Consider the following 8749-nt stretch of genomic DNA (forward strand, 5'->3'; position numbering starts at 1 on the left):
TTCCGAAACATTTGATGATTCAAACCTGGGTCGCAGCCCGATGTTGCTTGTTTCCACCATCATAAATGACCTTGTAAGCTATAAACCCGTACATAACCTTCTACCTATTCCCCCGGCCTCCTCTCATACCGGAAAGAACCTTTTCAGGTAATCTAGCTATAAGGGCTTATTTACACAAACGTGATATACTTCTGTGCGACGCGCGTGATTTTCACGCGTGTTGTACAGACCTATATTAGTCTATGGGGCAGTGCAGACAGTCCGTGATTTTTGCGCAACGTGAGTCCGCTGCGTAAAACTCACGACATGTCCTATATTTGTGCGTTGTTCGCGCATCATGCACCCATTGAAGTCAATGGGTGCGTGAAAACTACGCATGCCGCACGGAAGCACTTCCGTGGGACGCGCGTGATTCGCGCAACAGCTGTCAAACTATGAATGTAAACAGAAAAGCACCACGTGCTTTTCTGTTTACAAACATCCAAACGGAGTGTCATAATGATGACGGCTGCGTGAAAATCACACAGCCGCGCATCATATGGTGATGACACACGGAGCTGTTAAGTGCCTTTTGCGCACGTAAAATGCCGCGTTTTTTTGCGTGCGCAAAACGCACACGTTCGTGTAAATCTGCCCTTACTGGTATTTTCCTGGTTTAAATTCCTTCCCGAAATATCTAAAGCTCCCAAGGAACCACTAAGCAGTGGCGGATTATCATTAGGGCGGTTCGGGCGGCCGCCCGGGGCCCAAGGCTCCCAGGGGGCCCATGACCGCCCGAACCCCCTCATGCCCAGTGGCATCGCTAGCACCGGAGGGAGCCCCGGTGCCAGGACCGCACCTGTCATGAGACGAGGGGAGCTTCGCTCCTACTTAGCAGCCGTGGTCTGTGCTGCTTTAGAAGCTCCCCCTCCAGCTCCCCTTCCCTGCTCTAAACAGCTCTCCTCCTGCTGCTAGCTGTCGGGACATGGGGGAGGGGAGACTGTCGGCGGGCTCTGTGTCGGGCTGTGAGCAGGAGAAGAGCTGCAGTGAAGACTCACAAATATCCTACATAAAAGGTAAGTGCATGTGTGTTTACAATGTGTTTAATGTGCATATTCATGTGTGTTTACAAGGTGTACTTTATATGTGTATAATGTGCATACTCGTGTGTACTTTGTGTATAATGTGCCTACTTTGTGTATCTGTGATAGAGATAGAGTGTATATATACATACATATGTATAGTGTGTGTATGTGTGTGTGTATGTATATATATATATATATATATATATATATTTCAGTAGAAATTCTGCTACAGAAAAAAAGCACCATTTCCTGTGGTTTTTACTGCAGTAAGTGGTGCAGATTTTCCTGCGTTTTTCTCAATGCTGGGAGATGGTGACGTAGCAATTCTGTCCACTTTCCGCAGCAGGAATTGACATGATGCGGCACGAGAAATACGCACCGCAGGACAAAATGTCTGGTCGGAAATTTTACGCAGCGTCTGGATGAGATTTGGTAAATCTCACTCACTTTGCTGCTACTGCATTCTGGGTATTTTCCGGGCAGAAAATACGCAGCAATTCCGTTAAGTGTGGACAAGCCCTAATACAGTAGCAGCAGAGTAGATTAGATGTGAACAATTCTCATCACACGCTGCGTAAATGATAAGGGGGGAAAAAAAAGCTCAGAAATTGACCTGCGGTGCGTTTTTTTATTCCGCAGCATGTCAATTGTATTTTCGCAAACGCTGCTCATTTGTTTCGGGTTTTCCCCATTTAATTCCATGGGGAGGTAAAACCCGCAACAAATAGCAGATGTTATGTAAAAACGCAATTTAGAAAAAATAAAAATCTTATACTTGCCCAGAACTCTGTTTCTTCGTCCGGGCCGGCCTCCTGGGATTACGTTTCACCCCATGTGACCGCTGCAGCCAATCACAGGCCAATCACAGGCTGCAGCAGTCATATGGGATAAAATGTCATCCCAGGGCTCCTAGCATCATAGTTATGTACGATGCTAGGAGTCCCTGCCTCTCTGCGGGACAACTGTCCAGTACTGTAATCATGTTTTCAGTACGGGACAGTAGTTGCACGGAGAGGCAGGGACTCCTAGCGTCGTACATAACTATGATGCTCGGAGCCCGGCTCCCTGCAGTGTGTTCGGTCCGGGACTTCCGGCCGAAATACGTTCCGTCCATTACGGACGTAATGTGCTCGTGTGAATCCAGCCTAAGGGTAATGTGTATTATTGAGGGCCCCTGACCAGGAATCGCAGTATCCTCCTCCTCAGGTGGTCTCACCTGATGGAATAACAGATATCGTGGTGATGTTGGCAAGGATGTTGCCCAATAGGTTGTCGCAAACCTACTCACTTCCACCCAAAATTCTTGGGTAGCCGGACAGCTCCAGATACCATGGTACAGATCGGATTTGGTCAGTTGGTATTTGGGACAAGCAGTTATCCTGTCAGGATTGGAGGCAGAAGCCGGGATATTGAAGCCATAAATAGCATTATGCATTATTTTAAAGAGGCTCTGTCACCACATTATAAGTGGCCTATCTTGTACATAATGTGATCGGCGCTGTAATGTAGATTACAGCAGTGTTTTTTATTTAGAAAAACTATCATTTTTGACGGAGTTATGACCTATATCGGCTTTATGCTAATGAGATTCTTAATGGACAACTGGGCGTGTTTTACTATATGACCAAGTGGGCGTTGTGGAGAGGAGTGTATGACGCTGACCAATCAGTGACCAATCAGCGTCATACACTTCTCCCCATTCATTTATACTGCAGATAGCGATATAGCTATATCCTCTGTACAACGCCCACTTGGTCATATAGTAAAACACGCCCAGTTGTCCATTAAGAAACTCATTAGCATAAAGCTAATATAGGTCATAACTCCGTCAAAAATGATAGTTTTTCTAAATAAAAAACACTGCTGTAATCTACATTACAGCGCCGATCACATCATGTACAATATAGGGCACTTATAATGTGGTGACAGAGCCTCTTTAAAATAAGACTCCCTCCATCTTTCATTTATGATCTCTTTGCGTATTATCTTCCACTCCTTTAATATAACTTCAGCTATGTCCGAATCGCCTGTCACTTTCTCCCAAATTTTATAACAATCCCTTGGATTCTGCTTTATGACTCTATTTCTGATGATGTTATACAGCGAAGATATCGTGGCCTTTTCCGGTCTCGGGCCTAGAATGTCGTCAAAGGTGTGTACGAGGGTTTCCTTGTGCAGCGAGAGCAACCTCTCCTTGCAAAACGCCACGATCTGCATTATGGGAAAATTATGTTTATCATCCAAGTTAGATCTATCTTTGATTTGTAACATCGTAAGCCACCCGGGATGTTCAGGGTGCATTAGGTGTTGTGCCAGCATAATATATTTTTCCCTCCATTCTCTAAAGAAGACATTGTGTTTCCCCTGCGGAAATTCTGGATGGCCCCATAGTGGCATCCTTTCTGTCCGCATCTTCCATGTTATAATGGTATCCCTGAGTAAGATTCAGTGTTTCGCATATGTCGGGAGTTAGGAATATCTGGTATGTAATAATGTCAAGGGGCCGCCAATTGTTATTCCAGTTCCCAATTTGAGAAGTTGCTAGTGCCAGGTATCCAATCCAGCAAGTGACGGAACAGGCACGCTAGATTGTACCCCCTTACACTTGGGAAGTTGACCCCCCTTCTTCCTTACAGTACATTAGCTTAAATAAAGCAATTCTGGGGCATTTTCCGTTCCAAATAACGTGCGAGAAGGCCACTGCGTGCGAACATACCCTTAGTGACAATAGTCACTATAAAGAGGGCTGATTTCCCCTGTGAGGCCTATTTTTGGACGAAACGCCCGAAAAATCGGAAGCAGACAGCTGCCCATTTATTTCAATGGAAAAAACGGCGTTCTGTTCCGATGGGCCGACTCTATTAAAGACCGCTCCAAAAACGTCTGTAAAAAGCGCTGCGAAAATCGCGAGTGGTTTAAAAAACATCTAAAAATCAGGAGCTGTTTTCCCTTGAAAACAGCTCCGTATTTTCAGACGTTTTTAGTTTATCGTGTGAACATACCCTCACTGTGGCTGCCGTGCAACCCCAGTTAGGGTATGTTCACACGCAGTAGCAAAATATGTCTGAAATTACAGACCTATTTTCGCCTGAAAACAGCTCCTGATTTTCAGAAGTTTTTGTAACTACTCGCGTTTTTCGCGGCGTATTTTACGGGCGTTATTGGAGCTGTTTTTCAATGGAGTCAATGAAAAACGACTCCAAAAACGTCCCAAGAAGTGACATGCACTTCTTTGACGCGGGCGTCTTTTTAAGCACCGTCTTTTGACAGCGACGCGTAAAATTACACCTCGTGGGAACAGAACATCGTAAAACCCATTGAAAGCAATGGGCAGATGTTTGCAGGCGTAATGGAGCCGTTTTTTCAGGCGTAATTCGAGGCATAAAACTCCCGAATTACGTCTGAAAACAGTGCGTGTGAATATACCCTTAAGCTGGGTTCATACAGAGTTTTTTGACAAGTTTTTTGACGTGGAAACCGCACTACAAAACTCGCCATAAAACGGCCAAAAATGCCTCCCATTGATTTCAATAGAAGGCGGAGGCAGTTTTCTCCCGCGAGTGGTAAAATCGGCTCGCGGGAGAAAGAAGGGACATGCTACTTCTTTTTATGGAGCGTCTTTTTACGCTCCGTTTTTTAAAACAGCGGCGTAAAAAGACGCCCCGTATGAACGAAATGCTGTTTTTCCCATTTATTTCAATGGGCAGATGTTTGTAGGCGTTCAGTTTCCGTTTTTTCAGGCGTTTTTCGAGGCGTAAATGCCCCGAAATACGCCTGAAAACACTACGTGTGACCATACCCTTAGCGTATGTTCACACGCAGTGACCAAAAACGTCTGAAAATATGGAGCTGTTTTCAGGCGAAAACAGCTCCTGATTTTCAGACGTTTTTGTAACAACTCGCGTTTTTCGCGGCGTATTTTACGGACGTTATTGGAGCTGTTTTTCAATGGAGTCAATGAAAAACGCCTCCAAAAACGTCCCAAGAAGTGTCCTGCACTTCTTTTTCGCGTGCGTCTTTTTACGCGCCGTATTTTGACAGCGACGCGTAAAATGAAGCCTCGTGGGAACAGAACTCCATGAATCCCATTGCAAGCAATGGCCAGATTTTTGTCGGCGTAATAGAGACGTTTTTTTCAGGCGTAATTCGGGCGTAAAACGCCCGAATTACGTCTGAAAACACTGTGTGTGAACATACCCTTACGGTATGATCACACGCAGTAGCAAAATACGTCTGAAATTACGGAGCTGTTTTGACCTGAAAACAGCTCCTGATTTTCAGACGTTTTTGTAACAACTCGCATTTTTCGTGGCTTATTTTACGGACGTAATTGGAGCTGTTTTTCAATGGAGTCAATGAAAAACGGCTCCAAAAACGTCTCAAGAAGTGACAACTCCGTATTTTCAGACGTTTTTGGTCACTGCGTGTGAACATACCCTTAATATTAATCATCCCTTTAAATTTTTTTAATAGGTGCAAAAGCTAAATCTGGCCATAAACATCAGATGTCCGCCAAAGGATCACATGGCAGTAGCCATTGCCCATGACCCTTCCCATGTTTGGCTCAGTCAGCCATGTACTGTATGTTATTTCAATAAATGGAGATAAGCGGCTGTCAAAAAAATATTATCTCTGGGGAAACAAAGGATCGGACAGATTAGAATAGAAATGGTGGGATCATTGTTTGCCTCATTGACAGCAGATCCCATTAAAATGTGATGACCCGCTTATGAAGTTTGCGGTGTGCATCAGGTATGTATTTTAAATGACCCCCAAACTATGCCTGGCACAGATATAGTAGCGTAGTAGCGGGGCCCCAGAGCCTTGCACCCCCCCCCATGCAAATCGTAAAGCCGCTACTCCTGTTGCTATAGTTACATAGTTTGTACGGTTGAAAAAATACACATGTCCATCAAGTTCAACCAAGGGAAGGGAAAGGGGAAGTAAAAAATTTCTACACATAGGAGCTAATATTTTTTTGTTCTAGGAAATTATCTAAGCCTTTTTTGCAGCATCTACTGTCCCTGCTGTGACGGCTCCTGCGGTGACTATTCCATAGATTCACAGTTCTCACTGTAAAGAAGCCTTGTCGCCTCTGCAGCTTGAACCTTTTTTTCTCCAGACGGAGGGAGCGCCCCCTTGTTTTTTGAGGGGGTTTTACAAGGAACAGGATTTCACCATATTTTTTGTATGTGCCATTAATATATTTATATAAGTTAATCATGTCCCCCCTTAGTCGTGTTTTTTCAAGGCTAAATAGGTTTAGTTCTTTTAATCTTTCCTCATAACTTAAATTCTCCATGCCCCTAATTAGCTTTGTTGCTCTTCTTTGTATTTTTTCCAACTCCAGGGCATCCTTTCTATGAACTGGAGCCCAGAACTGAACTGCATATTCTAGATGCGGCCTCACTAATGCTTTGTAAAGTGGCATTATTACATCCCTGTCCCGCGAGTCCATGCCTCTTTTGATACACGACAATATCCTGCTGGCCTTTGAAGCAGCTGATTGACACTGCATGCTGTTATTGAGTTTATGATTTACAAGTACACCCAGATCCTTCTCAACAAGTGAATCCGCCAGTGTAGCTCCCCCTAGGACATATGATGCATGCAGGTTGTTGGTACCCAGATGCATAACTTTACATTTATCTACATTAAACTTCATCTGCCAAGTGGACGCCCAAACACTTAGTTTGTTTAAATCTGCCTGTAATTCACGAACATCTTCCATAGTCTGAACTATATTGCATAGCTTGGTGTCATCTGCAAAAATAGAAATAGTGCTATTAATCCCATCCTCTATATCATTAATAAATAAGTTGAATAATAGTGGTCCCAGCACTGAACCCTGGGGTACACCACTTATAACTGGGGACCATTCAGAGTAGGGATCATTGACTACAACTCTCTGGATACGGTCCTTGAGCCAATTCTCAATCCAATTACAAACTATACTTTCTAAACCTATAGTCCTTAATTTACCCATTAGATGTCTATGAGGGACAGTGTCAAATGCCTTTGCAAAGTCCAAAAACACTAAATCCACAGCGGCCCCTCTGTCTAGGCTTCTGCTTACCTCTTCATAAAAACAAAATCAGGTTGGTTTAACAGCTTCTGTCCTTAGTAAAACCGTGCTGGCTGTCACTTATAATGCTATTTATTGTCACATAATTCTGTATATAGTCCCTCAATAGCCCCTCAAACATTTTCCCCACGATGGATGTTAAGCTTACTGGTCTATAATTACCCGGCGAAGACCTAGAGCCCTTTTTGAAAATAGGCACCACATTTGCCCTGCGCCAGTCCCTTGGCACTATACCACTCATGAGAGACTCTCTAAATATTATGAAGAGGGGGACAGAAATAACTGAACTAAGCTCTTTAAGAACTCTAGGGTGTAACCCATCTGGTCCCGGGGCCTTGTGCACATTTATTTTATTTAATTTAGCTTGGACCATCTCTACATTCATCCAATTCAGTATATCAACTGATATATTAACAGCACTGGCACCGGCTACATCAGCTGCTCCTTCTTCTGTTGTATATACAGAGCTAAAGAACCCATTTAGTAACTCTGCCTTCTCTTGATCCCCTGTGATCAACTCCCCATTACCATTATCTAGGGGTCCTACATGTTCAGACCTTGGCTTTTTTGCATTTACATACTTGAAGAATTTTTTAGGATTTGTTTTACTATCCTTGGCCACCTGCCTTTCATTTTGTATTTTTGCTAATTTTATTACATTTTTACAGATTTTATTAAGCTCTTTATATTTTACAAAGGCTGCAGCTGTACCCTCAGATTTGTATTTTTTAAATGCCCTTTTTTTGTCATGTATTGCCCCTTTCACAGAAGGTGTAAGCCATGTGGGGTTTAATTTGAGTCGTTTATACTTATTACCTGTAGGAATAAATTTTGCACTATAATAACTCAAAGTAGATTTGAAAATCTCCCATTTATCATTTGTTCCATTATTTGACATTAGTTCTTCTCAGTCTATGTCCTGAATTGCCGCCCTCATCCTGGGGAAATTGGCTTTCTTAAAACTAAATGTTTTTGCCCTCCCAGCCTGCGTTTGTTTTTTACAGTATAGGTAAAATGTAACTATATTACGATCACTGTTACCGAGGTTTTCACGAACATTGACATTCCCAACAAGATCTGCATTATTAGAAATGACCAGATCCAACAGAGCTTCACCTCTAGTCGGGTCTTCCACAAACTGGCCCATAAAATTTTCCTGCAACAGGTTGAGGAAATGTCTCCCCTTTGCAGTTGAAGCCGAACCATGACACCAATTAATATCCCGGAAATTAAAATCTCCCATTATCACTACAGTACCCGCAAACAATTGCTATTGACATTTATGGTTGATATCACGTCCAGTTTCCGTCAGTCCGCAGTCAGGTCAAGCCTGGGATAAATGGCAGCAATATAATAAAGGATTAGCAGCCGCGATTGTGCAGACTGGATGGACCTGTTGTTGTTCTGCGCTGCAATATGTCTGCACTTCTATTTTCGGATAAGGGAAGCATATGGTGTTATTATGGTGCCATGCACACCCAGTGATTATCAGTAAGGACACGGTTACACCTACTCACAATTAAAATGCAGCTAAAATGTTATAGTCCAAGTGCGTCGTCAAAACAAAATCCTCATAAAAGCAGCACCATACTAAAATACC

Source organism: Rhinoderma darwinii, chromosome 5 (assembly GCF_050947455.1).
Source record: "Rhinoderma darwinii isolate aRhiDar2 chromosome 5, aRhiDar2.hap1, whole genome shotgun sequence".
NCBI classification, from domain to species: Eukaryota; Metazoa; Chordata; class Amphibia; order Anura; family Rhinodermatidae; genus Rhinoderma; species Rhinoderma darwinii.